The sequence below is a fragment of the Helicoverpa armigera genome, chromosome 17 (assembly GCF_030705265.1).
Source record: "Helicoverpa armigera isolate CAAS_96S chromosome 17, ASM3070526v1, whole genome shotgun sequence".
Taxonomy (NCBI): domain Eukaryota; kingdom Metazoa; phylum Arthropoda; class Insecta; order Lepidoptera; family Noctuidae; genus Helicoverpa; species Helicoverpa armigera.
In genome coordinates, this window is record NC_087136.1 from 2758648 (window position 1) to 2772665 (window position 14018).

At 37.3% G+C, this 14018-nt stretch overlaps 1 protein-coding gene across 2 annotated transcripts in view; it reads right to left on the reverse strand.

Moving 5' to 3' along the window:
• The window catches only part of LOC110370406 (furin-like protease 2), a 168503-nt gene that overhangs the window by 118316 nt on the left and 36169 nt on the right, over positions 1-14018 (reverse strand). Inside the window, exon 1 of one of the 2 annotated variants that reach the window (XM_049846369.2) lies at positions 9642-9890. The exons of the other annotated variant lie outside the window; for it this stretch is intronic. The gene's annotated coding sequence lies outside the window, so the exon portion shown is untranslated. Of the gene's footprint in view, positions 1-9641; positions 9891-14018 lie in introns of those variants that run through there. 2 annotated transcript variants of the gene reach the window in all.

The window sequence follows — 14018 nt, forward strand, 5'->3', positions numbered from 1 at the left end:
TCGAATTACCTTTCGATGTCAAATTACGTGGATAATTTATAAGCGGGAATTTTTTCCTAGAGGCTTTCAAGATCCTTTATCTCGATCGCTTTTCCGAGGTGAACCACCGCATCGAGTCTGTCTTGAGCTTTTTAGTTAAGATAAAAGTAACAGGCGTCGCTGTAAGCGCCGACGGTACGACTGTATCCATCAAGTTTAGTCGCGCATTACAGTAACGAGCGCTGCAGGGCAGCCGCCTTTCCAACCACCCCGGCTTTGGCATAAGATTCAGTTTGCTGTTAAACTGTTATTGTATCCTTTTATAGACCTCCAGCTAGTACCCGCGTCTGTAGCTAAGAGCTTTAAGTAAGTGGACAAATAACCCTATCAATTGTCGGGTTTCAATTTGATCCAAGTTAGTTAATCCAGGTAAGGGATAACGTGTGAACCAAATTCTTTAAAACTCTTTTGTCTACGGAATAACCAACTAAAGTTAACAGGTTCAACCGGTAATTAAACTTTGGTTAAAACCAGAAAATACTTAGCACATAACCAGACTGTAAATAGGAAAGTTTTTCAATTTCAGAATCAAAACCTTAGAGCATGTATAATAGACGAAAGCATCACTGCAGCTAAGAACAAGAACTAATTACCAATTAGCCCACAACTAAACCCCTACAGTCTTGGGTTAAAGAAACAAGTCATCCGCGTTCTTCAATGCTTCATGTACTAAGTAACTGAATGGCGGTCAATTTATAAAGCTTCTGAGACTGGATCCAAGTAACGGAGTGTGCTGGCATCTGGATTAGTCATCGCCGCAAACGACCAGCTTCGAGGGTTTTGCAACAAATCTACAATATTACTTGAGTGATAAACTAATAGTTTGTACTGACACCTCACAGTGTATCACTGTGTTTGAACATATAACCAAGTTATTATAACTAAAATATTAATTTTATAAGCACTATAAAAATATCCTATAAGTATTTCTTATTTATTCTAAGCAAAAAGTGTGGACTCTTTACCCTCGGGGGAGAAGTAGTCATAAATTATGATAACTTGTTTATTTTATTAAAATCTAAAGTGAATATTTTCGTGCGAAATATTTCTCAGATTTTTTCAGGCTATTTTTAATGCTAAAGAGTTATATTTTTTCAAGAGCATGATTACGATATTAGAAATTCATAAAGCCTTTAACGAGTGCTAATTCGTCTAAAAACTTGACTTTATATAAAGGTTAAATAGTTTTCAGTCTGGTTTAAAACCACTTAGCTTGCCACTAACAATTTGATGTCTGAAATGCGTTTGATCTTCAATTTAGAATTACAAATCAAATAAGCCCAAGACTTTCATTAGAATTGAAAGAGAGATAAAATCTTAAATAGTTACGTCTCTTATATGACTTCTAGAATTGGTGGTTAAATGTCTGAGCAATACATGGGACCCTGAAACCATTATCAAAGTATAGTATTCCAGTAGGTAAATGTACACGAGGGCTTGGACCTTGATCTTCCGTCGAATATAATATTTTTATTTGAATTCCATTTATAAATTGAAATGAAAAATATATTTTCCCAACTAACGAAATAACTACAAAAATAAATTTACATAAAAATCTTTTTTTTACAAAAGGCTAAAATAACTTATTTTACAGATTATTCTTTTGAAAAGTTCGAAAAGGATTTACGCAGAGAATAAAAATAAGAGGCTACATTTATTGGAGTTCACCCATGCATAGTAAAGCCTGTAAAGTCTATTGCCACTTCTCCGACATAGTAAATATTAGAGGGGACGCACGTAAGTGAATCATTGGTCTGGTTTGAAAAATTCGAACCCTTGGATCGACAGATAAAATTGCTTTATCCAGATCAAGTAGATAGAATGAATTGGCGAATTGCAAATATGAGGTAATTCACGACTAGGGACGAAATGGTGTGAAATGTTACTGTCAATTGCTGGTTTGGGCTCCGAGAAGACCTTCAATTTGAAGTACTTAATTCCAACTACTTTTAACATGAACCATTTTTATCTAAATTCAATTAGCTATCAGTTTTGAAAGATACGAATTTTCAGAAGATATTTTGAAACTTATAAAGTTATAATATATTTACTAGAAAAGATTCAGTGAATTTCAGATGAGAAAATAACTAGCTGAAAAATAGAGCTCTTATTTTATTTTAGCATGCATAATAAATTTAAACTGCTTGTCCCTCACTCGAAACGAATACATCAATGTCAAATTACGTAAGATCTCAATATATTTGTGTGATTCAAATTCGGAGTCTCATTGGCTCATCCTTTCACTTTCAAACAACATTCCTAAGAACCATCCAAAGAAATTGCTCTCAAAGCTTAAAATTTAATGAAAGGTAATTTGTTGCGAGTACTTAAAGTGTAATAACATCAATTTTAAACGTAATGACAGTTGGTGAAACTAGTTAAAGAGCCCACACTATCTTTATGCAAATTATAAACGAACTTCATTTCGGTACGTTTGAATACAACGTTTCTTGGGTAAAATTATTCTGTAAGTCTGACTTTATCTTAGGAAACCTGTTTCAGCAAATTAGAATGTTTTTTTTTTTTTATAGTCTTATCTAGTTTTCTCTTTATAATACCTTAAAACCAAAATCTGCACATATTAAATTAAACGCTCGCCCATCCAAACAATGAGTTATCAAATGTAGAAGCTCACTAGGCCACCTCAACGGATAATAATCCCGTTCAATCCTGCAGCTCTATAGGCCAAGTCAACCGTTCAACAATGGCTCTACATTATACGTTAACTGGCAGGTGGGACCTAAATTTAGACCAGGTACCCGATGTCCATTGCTTAGTACACGGCCGGTCCATTACTGCTCTATGTGCATCATGAACTAATTAGGACACCGGCTGGTACAATGCGCTGAGAGGCGGGCAGCATTCACACCGAACTTCACATTATATTACTGCCAACATTTTATAATGCAACATTTATATAACGTGCTATCACAGAGGCGTTGACAGGAGTTTGTCGCTTTGTTCGCACTGCGTGAGGCGAGGTCTCGCGTTTGTTTTTATAGCATGGCAATTGAGCATTTGCACGCGATAGCAATAAAAGAAGTTGTTCGTTTAGTTTAGCTAGTTCTGCCAGAGGCACAATACGCTCGTTGCGGGATCGAGTAACAACTCCGTTTTAGAGCATGTAAAACAATGGTGATACAAGCTTAACAAAACGTTGGTACGAGTTTTTTCCCAGTCCCGTTTTATGTAGTACGATGTTTGCAGCGCCTTTCAAAGTAATATGAAACTCGAACGTCTAACTAAAATTAAGGTCTTAAGAAAACATGGCAGATTATATTACGGCTATCAAATTAAATTAGTCGGACGCTACGTGCCGAAGAAACTTGGCTTCTAGGGTTGAAAGGTGATATTCGTGCTCACTCGAAATTCGGTTCTGAATTCATTTTAAACGTGTGGAAGCGTTAAACCCAGATTTAATACCCATTCGTTTTAAATGTCAGAGGATTGAATGGTAAGACTAAATTACTGAGCAATGTTCTACGAACCAAAAATATGTTGGGGTGACACATTTATTCCCAAAACTTTATGATAAAGTCAAAAGGTGTGGTATATTTATGGCATGTTTATTCTTATTTCGAGTTAGTAGTTAGGTTTGTGATCTTGTTCATAAAGACAGCGACAGAGATCCAAACAGCAGGTCAACGATTTTCCTAGAGCGCAGGATCATCAATCAAGTTTAGTCTCGCATTAACGTAATGACCGTCGGCCCTGGCGGATGTCGCCTTATTTTCCCTTTTTTCAGAGCTTCCTTGGAGGCAATTTCGTACACGATACTTTAGCACGGACGTTTCCGCCCTGATGGAAATCTATGAAGGATAACCACTCCTTTAATTTTTTATAAATCGCACCATTTCCATTTCGACTAGGTTATCAATCTTCTTACTATCTTGAAATACCTCGGAGGAATTTATTTTCCTAGAGGCATTTAGCAGGTACTCTTTGCTGAGCTTAAATAGATTAAGATAGATAAAGCTTGGGCAATGAAGGTAAGCTTCACAAACAGTTGTTTAAGTCGTTACTGAGGCGCGAGGAACGAGTTCTAATTAAATAGGAATGCAACGGTTCAACGTTAACTGTGTGATCGTTTCTTTTTAAATAGTTTAGGAACATTAATCTTTCTTGCTTATTTCCATTGTATTTTATTTTCTTCCTTAAATGACTGGTGAAATTCACAAGAAGAGTATAATGTTCGCGCCCTAAGAAAGCAAGCCAGAAGCTTCCACTAAATTCCTCTGTGGAATGCGGATTCCTCCGATGCCTGACCCAAGTAATAAGCGTAGTTATAGTAATCAATGTGCATGTTGGTAACGCTGCAATTTCTACTTAAAATTTGGGTATCTTCAAAGAAAATACATATCTAAGTACCTATGTATTGATGCTTATAGTGTCTATGCCTACATTGGAACGCTATTAAGTATCAAGTAGACTGTTGCTATATCTACGTTTTTTTAATGCTGAGGAGCAATTATCAGCGGTGATTAGCTTCTGTATCAGATCAAGCTAAACAAATATTACTTGGATGACTTTTCAATAGAATCCCCTGCTACGAAGTGCACGACACAAAGCAAGAAGGCTTCCGTTATGCTGCCAAATGGAATGAACATCTCAATACAAGAGAATATGAGCGAGTTACGCAGCACACGCACCACTTCGCTCACTAGTTTGATCTATCCATTGAAGGATGGGTAATACAATTTGCAGGCAATTCGATTAGGGAGCTCGCTTCGTAGCCACAACTGAGTGCGAGCACCGCCCGCACACAGGCCTCGCCTAACGCTCAGGTGAGCTTTATCTCTCCCCGGGCCACCGACCATTTTCACTCGCAACGAGGAAATTTCAACCGGGAATTCATTGCATAATTTACTGCTATATTATAAATTAGGTTTACCCGGTCCCGGGGCGTATTTTAAACTGTTAGCCCAGCAGTACTGTTTGTTAAAGACCAATTTGTGAATTTTAAGTAAAGCCGATGAAGAAAGACTGTTGTAATAATGCAGTATTGTAGAGTATACTTTGAGATTTTATGGCATATTTTATTGGCAATAAAATTCAAGTTACGAGTGCCATGGCATGGAGGGCTAAGGTTCAATATGCCATATTAATTATAGTAAGTACCGTATTCTGAATTGTGTAAGTAGGGTAGATAAAATCATAATAATTTCATAAGTCGTTCAATGGATGTTCCTTACCCCAGAAGATAGGGATAAATTAACTGCCAAGAAGTTAAGAGATAAGTGTACGCTGAATTCACTTGGAGCTGCGCAAGTTTACTGGATTCACTAACTGCATAATTTACAGTTACGCCGAGTTTAAATTTTGGACTATGTCAACAGACAAACAGTATCAAACACAACCACAATTTGTAATTACCGTAGTCACGCGCTAACAAACAAATAAGCGGCGCGGTCGCAATGCATTACACCGATAATTATGGATTAGCCCACTGAAACAACTCTCATGTATTTTGGTCATATTAATGTCGGCATTAAATCATGAATCAAAACTGTCGCGGATCGGATTATAGCTCGCGATCCCATTCGTAAAACGTTTTGGAAGATAACAACACTGGAACCGTCAAAATACTGTCCATACAGCGTAGTAGTATATTTTATATACAAAATATACGAATATTATTAGTAAATAAATAAAAACTCGTTTACGTAAATGACACACGTTCAGCTAAAACACAATGGCGTAACGTTATCCGACAAACAAAAACAGCGAATGGCGAATAAAAAAGTGGACAGCGTGCGTTGTCACACATAAAGTATTATTTATTTGCAATCCGCCATACGTCATATTGCAGATATACAGAAAAAGTGACACGCACACAAGAACGCAACAGTGGAAACTGGTTTTGCTGTCCGTGGTGACACATTTCCAAAAACCGGGACATGACCAGTCATGCAGTTATGCAACTGACAAAATCAGGCACACAAGTTTAATGCTGCCATCGACTATGTTCACAACTCCGAAGATATGAATATCGACAAGCGTAAAAGGATAGCCTTAAAAGGATTTATGTGAAGGCAACCAACCAAAGTCTACCAGGTAAGTATTGTTTAACTCGCTGACTTTGGCCAGAATGGAAAGTTCTAGGAAAACTAGAACACACTAAATACGAAGCTATATGATTGGACATCTGCAATTTTTATCGAAATGTGATTATTAAACTCGTCTTGTTATTTCTTCGTTCGTAAAACAAATGATGTCTTCCTTCGAAAGTGCAAGTCTGGCAGTCTGTACTGTATGGAATATTAGAAAATCACAAATGGGAAATCGGACTCCGCTTAACACTCCATTGCGCTTTCTCAACGAGCGATTCGCAATCGTTCGTCGATCACGTAGCGCAATAGATATAACACTATGAACATTGGAACGAAGCCCGAAACTTAGTTAGGTGACACACTACTGCTTATATCAAAGCCTCTGCTTTTATTGCAGTAGTCGCGTGCAGCTGTTATTCCTCTAAAATAGTGCGCTTGATTTAGTACAAGGACTTGCGCGCAACGTAATGTCCTCGCATTGTCGTTGCGCTAATTCAGATGGATTTATACCAGTGGAGCGTAGCCGAGTGCAGCCAACCGTTAGCGTTAATGTCTTGTGTTAATAAAAACGTACAACAAACACACGGCGGTTTGTTGAGCCTGAAATATTCATGTCGCTTAGATTTAATGGTCCGACGCTTGACAGATGGGCTGTAATCCGAAACATTGAAAAAATATTTTACATAATTCATTGAGGCATATATTTTCTAACGTCCGTCAGTTCGATTAAAATTTATGATGTAGGCCATGCATTCTTTTAAATTGGATTTTGATTTGATTCGGTTTGTAGCCACGAATTGATATTGGGACACACAATTTGCGCTGCAACAATAAAAAGATAACGCTTTGTGTCGAACTTCCACTAAATCGGTTAAAATAAAAAACAACACATTGTATAGAATGGGCAGCATAGGTATCCACGTTCAGTCCAATAAAGCGTTTGCATTATTCAAAAGGCCGGATGAATTTCGCAAGCTACGGGCCGAGTTTAATTTCACTCGTAATTCACTCATGACCAACTCGGAAGATTGGAAAAATAATTTACTCCATTTTTTATGAATATCGGTGACGTCAAAAAGACACTACGTGTGCTCTCTTATACCGCTATCTCTACACTATGCACCATAAATTATATCGATGTCTGTGAAATTAATCCTTTCACCCTACCTGTATATTGCAAATACGTAGCAGCAATCAAGGATTAAATTATGTTCATACCTAAATTTAAAGGCCCCACCAATCAAATTATCCCACACAATATCACCTTACACTATCGCTCACGAAACAGGAGCCAGCTCATGCAAGGCTTCGGTTTTCAAAGGATACCGGCCACGAAAGACTTCTATATCATATGATATAGGTACCTGTGTAGAGTATTTGCGTAACTTGCGAATTCCGTCGCGACCGCTTGCCCAAGCCTACCCAGCCACCGAGCTGATTAACGCGCACGATCTCTTCGGAACATTCGCTTATTACGCAACTTACACCCTTACTTATTCACTATCTGTTATTGCTGACTGTAGGCCGTTCACCAAACTGAAAGTTACTCGTTACATTTACTAATTGGCACATTTTAGTAGCAAAGTATGAGAACGGACTAAATGTTTGTTCATCGATTTCTATCTAAAGCTACATCAGCTAAAATTACGTTTTATTCTTCCTACATCTGCAGTGGTAGACGTTTTACTATTTCAAGCACAAAAGAAAATACAAAAGAAGCCAAGTTTCTCTGAGATTCATATCAATCCATTGTAGCAGCAATAAATAAGTTGGTGTAAAATTGGCTGGAGATCCATCGTACGTTTTATTTCTTCTTTTCGAACAATAGTTTGATGTCAAGTTGCATTAAACCTAGAAAATACTACCTTAAATTAAAAATCCAAGATCGTTGTCCGTTGTTGCACAACACAAGCAACGAAAGAGAAATGCATCCGTTCTAATTGCATTTCTCGAAGAAAAATGGCGTACATTTCTTTGTCGAGGTGCCATTGAGAGCGCAAGATCGCGGGGCGGGGTTGGTCCAATTGACATTGAGCGATTGAAGCCGCTCGCGCCGGTCGGGCTCGTCCGAGCGTGAATTATAGACTGGAGACTGGCATGTTTTAGACAGCTTCCCCTACACACACGCGACTACACACGACATCGGGGGAATATATTTCCGGACCAAACAAGCTGAATGGGCGAACCACCCATTTGTGGTCACGAGACATCGCAAAAATTCGCTCTATTCGAACCTATTGTGTCGAATTCGATTTGCGTAGGTACATAGAGTAGATGATATAGGTAATTTCAATTAAGTAGGTGTCCCATTTGTCAGACATTGAATGAGACATGTTTGAAACAGAATCCAGACGACCCATCTCAACACAATGGAGGCAAGATTCAAAAGGGACGACCTCTCTAACAAGGTGTCAGCTACCTGACACTGTTGTGTGATATCCTGCTTTGAAGGACGAATATTCCAGTCTCAATAAACGTAGAGGCAGGACTGAAGGTACAAACGGTATCACCCTAAAGGGATCTATTTATTCGACACCAGCACTGTAAATAGTTATATTATTACATTATCTTTGCGAAATCTACCATGATTTGGGCCAACCCGTGTGAACCGACGACAGAACAATGAACCTTAATATTAAATGAATGTCTTCCGAATATGTGTCCTAGTTTACTTTTGTTCAAAGTTTACGCAAATGCCTTGACTATTTGGAAGACGTTTAACCCACAAAAACCGTCAATTCAGTTTTCCTTGTGTGTTATAATTTGCGCAAATACGATTTTGCAAGTTTCCCAGACAATAAAAAGAATCAATCAGAATCTCAAATACTAAATTCCGATTCAAAACGGCAACTGATCGTCCTCTTCATATATTGAATACGTACATACTATAATTAAAATTCAAACAGCCAAACTATTCGTATTTAAAGTTTCACGGAGGCGACTAAATCGTGACTTGTCTCAAATGCCAGCGATGTATTGTAAAGTCTTAACAATAAAGACAACTTTTAGTTCCAAGCGCCTCTAACATTTATGCGAAACTTTATTGACATTCTCTTGCGCAAATCGTAGCAAAAGGTTAGTCGTGTATTGGAAACATCGCAGACATGATGAAATCTAATAGCAACACTAGAAATTCATAACTTAAATCGGAGATAATTACCAAAATACATAATGTTTCAATACTACAATGGGCCAATCACTGTTGAGCTGACAGCTATTACTATTTTGTCATAACCAGTATTCCTATTGTTTATTGCTGTCATGTCATGCAAACCGCAGGTCCTATTACAAATCATTATTACCTATTTCTACAACAGGTCATGGAAATACATTATAATTATTTTAATTGATTTGCCATTTCGAATGCATTGAGTAAATGCCAATGGAATTGTGCAGCATTATACTTGAAGAACATTATGTAGTGAATCAAACTTTAGATCAAATCAAGGATTTTATTTCACAAACGGAAAAAGCCAAAATTACATACAACACATTATTTCTCTTTTCGAAACAAGGATTCAATATGATAATATAAATATTTAAACTTCTCACCTAGTAACAAAACTGCTCACCTAGAATTAACCACAAAACACTATTAACACTCAGAACACAGTCTGCTCTATTAACACTCACTCAGATTATACAAATTCAACACTGTCAGTCGGGTCAAGTTATCACAAAATCTGCAATTCATGTAAGCACCGCATACAGAGTTAACTAATTTGTTCACTAAGTTTCGCAGCAACCACATCACTCACTCCTAGTGGGGTGTAGTTCGCCTCTTGGCGGCGTAATTGGCCACAAAACGAAACGTCAAAAACAAACAGAGTCCGTAAGCTAATAAGATAACACTAACAACGGGCCTTTGTCGCAGTGAAAGTGAACGGCCCAGCCAGTTTGGTCGGGCTCTCGATTTCGCACGCGTCGAGGTCTCGTGCCCAACTATTAAGGCACTGCGTGTTTCTTATTCAGTAATACGTGTGAGCCAGTAAGAAGTTAATAAAAAAAACCAATATATGTACTTGTACAATCTCCGAATGTTTTATAACACTACATTAGTAAGGGAAACGGGTTAACGACGCGGTTAAGTACAACTAACATAAACATGAGGGCTATAACGACTTTTTAAAGTCTATGTAATTATTCAAATAGTATTACTTGGTGTTACATAGTAACTGGTTAGTTTGCATTGATGTAATAAAGTATGTAGGCGCAACAGGCATGCACTGATACACTTGCATATCACCTTGCAATGGATGAAGGATAGCTTCATCTAAAGTATGCATATCTTTAACATTATCGACGTCTTGTAATAACCGGTTTCTAAGATATTCTCCTACCATCCTAACTTGTTATGGAAATTCAATAGTTAGATTATACATTCAACATTACCGAAGCAATAATTATGTGGTTACCTACTTATTTTTTAGATTTTTTATCAGTAATTCTACTTTATCATTAAGTAATTTTCCGTACAGCAGGCAGGCTACAACGGTAATTAAGCCAAGTAATCATTCGGCATCAACGCGTGAGGATTTAATGGAATTAACACGTCCAGGAAATAAAGCGGCCTGACGTCACAGCTCAGTACAGCTTAACTTACGGTCACAGCAATATACTCGATTTAAATTATATCACGTGTGTAATTATGTAAATATTTACGTCAACACGCTGCGACAATATCTCGTTTGTCGACAACATACAATCTTGCAAACGCATGGATATAAAAGATCTGAAACATTTTTGCACACAATGCAATTTGCAACGAAGAGTTCCAATTGTTGCATTGTGGCATTCTAAGAATACTCGCATTAGTTAGTTTTGCTCTCAATTGCAATCACGATCTTTGCGAATATCAGAAAACAGTTTTTTATACCACTAAAAACCGATAATATGCTTATTTCCTCCTTTTTCTTTATTCATAAGAAATGATTTCGTAACCAATTACAGAAAAGATTTCGAAGAGGTTTACCTTGATAATCGAATTAATAAATGCTGCAGCTTTTCACTTTCAATTGTAAAGATTCTCGATTCTAACATTATGAAAGACCTGTCGGAATAGGAAAACAATAATAAAAAGCAATTAGATTGCACCCAGACGTATCGTGCGCGACATCTCGAGTCTCGAACGTCAGAGGTAGAGCCGACTTTTTCCAAAGCCAATTGACTTTCTATTTTATTGTGTTGGCGCTAACGCGACATTGATGGAGGCACTTATTGCACTTCGCGCGACTTTTTATTCGAGCCCGGTGCCCGACGGAATTGCCCGCAACTTCGTCTGGCAAAATTGAACGCCGATCTGCGGTGACAACTCAGACGTCTCTAATACTTTACCAGCAAGAAAGAAGAGCATTTTGTTTGATGACTTTTGTACGTACCTGAAAGAATAGAAAGGAAAATAAGTAATGTTTTATTTCGTTGCACAATGTTGAGTTTATTACGCAAATATGTAATACAAATATAAGAGATTGCGTAAATTACATACACGAATACCTATCAATAGGTCATGCATATTACAACGATTTCAAATTCGCGATCCCCACTTGTGAAGGCGGATGCAGATACTGTGACATCCGGGTCATAAAAAGGCCTGTTAAATTTTCCAAAAGCTGCAAATTTTAACAGTTGACATTCGCAAACGCAACAACGCTACCATTTACGACTGTAATTCCGTATATTGCCAATCATTGTAACGATCATATTGGAACGAGATTTGCGAGCCCAACACGCGAACGTTAGAGATTCAATCTAAACAAACAAATCAACACAAAACGGTCGTATTCTATATTCAAATGTCGAGTAAATAGCTCCGCTCCGGTCCGGCGGAGGTGACGCGACAGTTGATACGTTTAATCGAAAAACAAACAGACCATAAATATTGTCGTGGACGTGTATGGAGCCCTTGTCAATTAACTTTGAATGTCGAAGCTTTCAATGTTTTAAATGTAATAAATGCATTCGAGTGTGAATGTGTATCGAATGGCGTATTTGGCCGCTCAACCGTATACAGTTTGTACAATTATTCGAGTTGCATAATTCAATCTGTAATGTAGAATGCAGTACAGTGCTTTTGTGCAAAATCAAAAGCAAGATGCTAGAAGACTTGAACCATATTTGTATAACAATTCCAATATAAAAACCTATATTCCGTACACCGTAAACATACATAATATAAAACACGACTTGTAACATTTGGGAAAGTTACACAGTTTTGTTTTCAGTAAAGCTCATTAATATTCACTGAAATGAGGAACTTTCTCGTCGTTTGCGGATAATAGGCAGGCAACATTCGCGTTTCACTAGCGGGCCAAGGCTGTTACAAAATGGCGACATGCATTAAACTTAATTAAAGATTTAACAGACAACTAAAACCTTGATTTTGGGAATTAAACTAGTTTACAAAATGTTCTGATGTCGTATTATTGCTACTGGTTTTTACAATATGTATGTATTGCAGAATGATGGGTCGATAAATTTTGGACTAAAGTTAGGTAACGTAGAGATTAAAGTTATAACTTCTAGTCAACACTAAATCTAGACTCATTATCGAAGATTAATGTCGAAACTAACGGGCCATTATAAGCAATTTCATTGACTATCCAGCAAGAAAAACCATTAAATACATGCTCGCTTTACATTAATCATTTTAAACTGTTTCCAATATAAGTGAGATGAGATAGTGAGAAAGTTCCAAGCGACAGATTACCCGTTTTCAAAGTAAATATAACTAACATTAGTCACAACTTGTCATTAAGTTGCCGCGAAATTAAGTTACATCAGACACAAGGATTCAATGTCAAAGTTGGTAACATCGTTATATTGTAATTAATACTGTTAAATAATTGTCTGTTACAAACTTTAGTAACGACACAGGTGAAGATAATGTGTTAGTTAAAAGCGAGTCAAAACAATCAACATAACTATGACAATGTTATTGCTTAAGGTTCGAGAGACACTAATGAAGAGCAGCACTACTGATATTTGTTTGGACAAGTATCCAGTTCGTTTATCCAATGCTACAAAAACATATTGATATTTAAAATATTTTTTTATTTGTTTAATAAAATCGTCGCCAATCATAAATGTAAATTTTACATGAAAGCAAATATGTATCGATAGGATCGCCCATTCATCAATTCATTTATGCATCATCAATGATATTTATTCATGGCTTTTATGGGCTAGTCGCGAGTAGTAATGCAGGAGGGATTGGATTGCATCGAAATGCAAAGAGCAGTGCGCGGCGCGTTGCGACCTCATTCGAGCTACTCACAGTACATATTTGATCAAAGCAGAGAACTTACAATGCAGTAAATGCAAATCATAGTTGAGTCGATGGCACAATATGCCTTTGTGATGCGCGTATCGCGGGATGTAAGCAGAAACCGCAACCGCGAACATTACGTCTGAGCTCAAAGCTATGCACAACTTAGTGCACACGTGCATTTACTTATGGCAGTATTTTATGACAGATGTTATTAGCGGCCACCGACACAGATGCTGCGCTCCAAAACGGGTTTATGACGTCATTGGAGTACGCACGGCTTGACCCCGGACGCATTTTGCATCGTAAACCCAGCCCTACATCGATAGGTCGCGGTAGGTCGCGTAGCATACCTAGTGTTTTCAGTATTTCCATTTAATATTTCCAAAATTATATACTGTATTCAGTCCGTGTAACTCGCAATTCAAAAATACATAAATAATAATCGCAATATGATTTTCAAGATAAAGTGGAAGACTTTTTTATTTTTTAAAACAAAGTGATTATTATCGACCAAGATTGCACCTTTAGAAATGAAGGAAAACTTTCTATATCCGAGAACACTACAAAGGAGAGACGTAACAGGACTTCAAAACCAGATGAAATTTAATTTGCCGCAACCATGTAAGAAATAAATAGACGTGCAAACATTTCGTCGCTAGTAA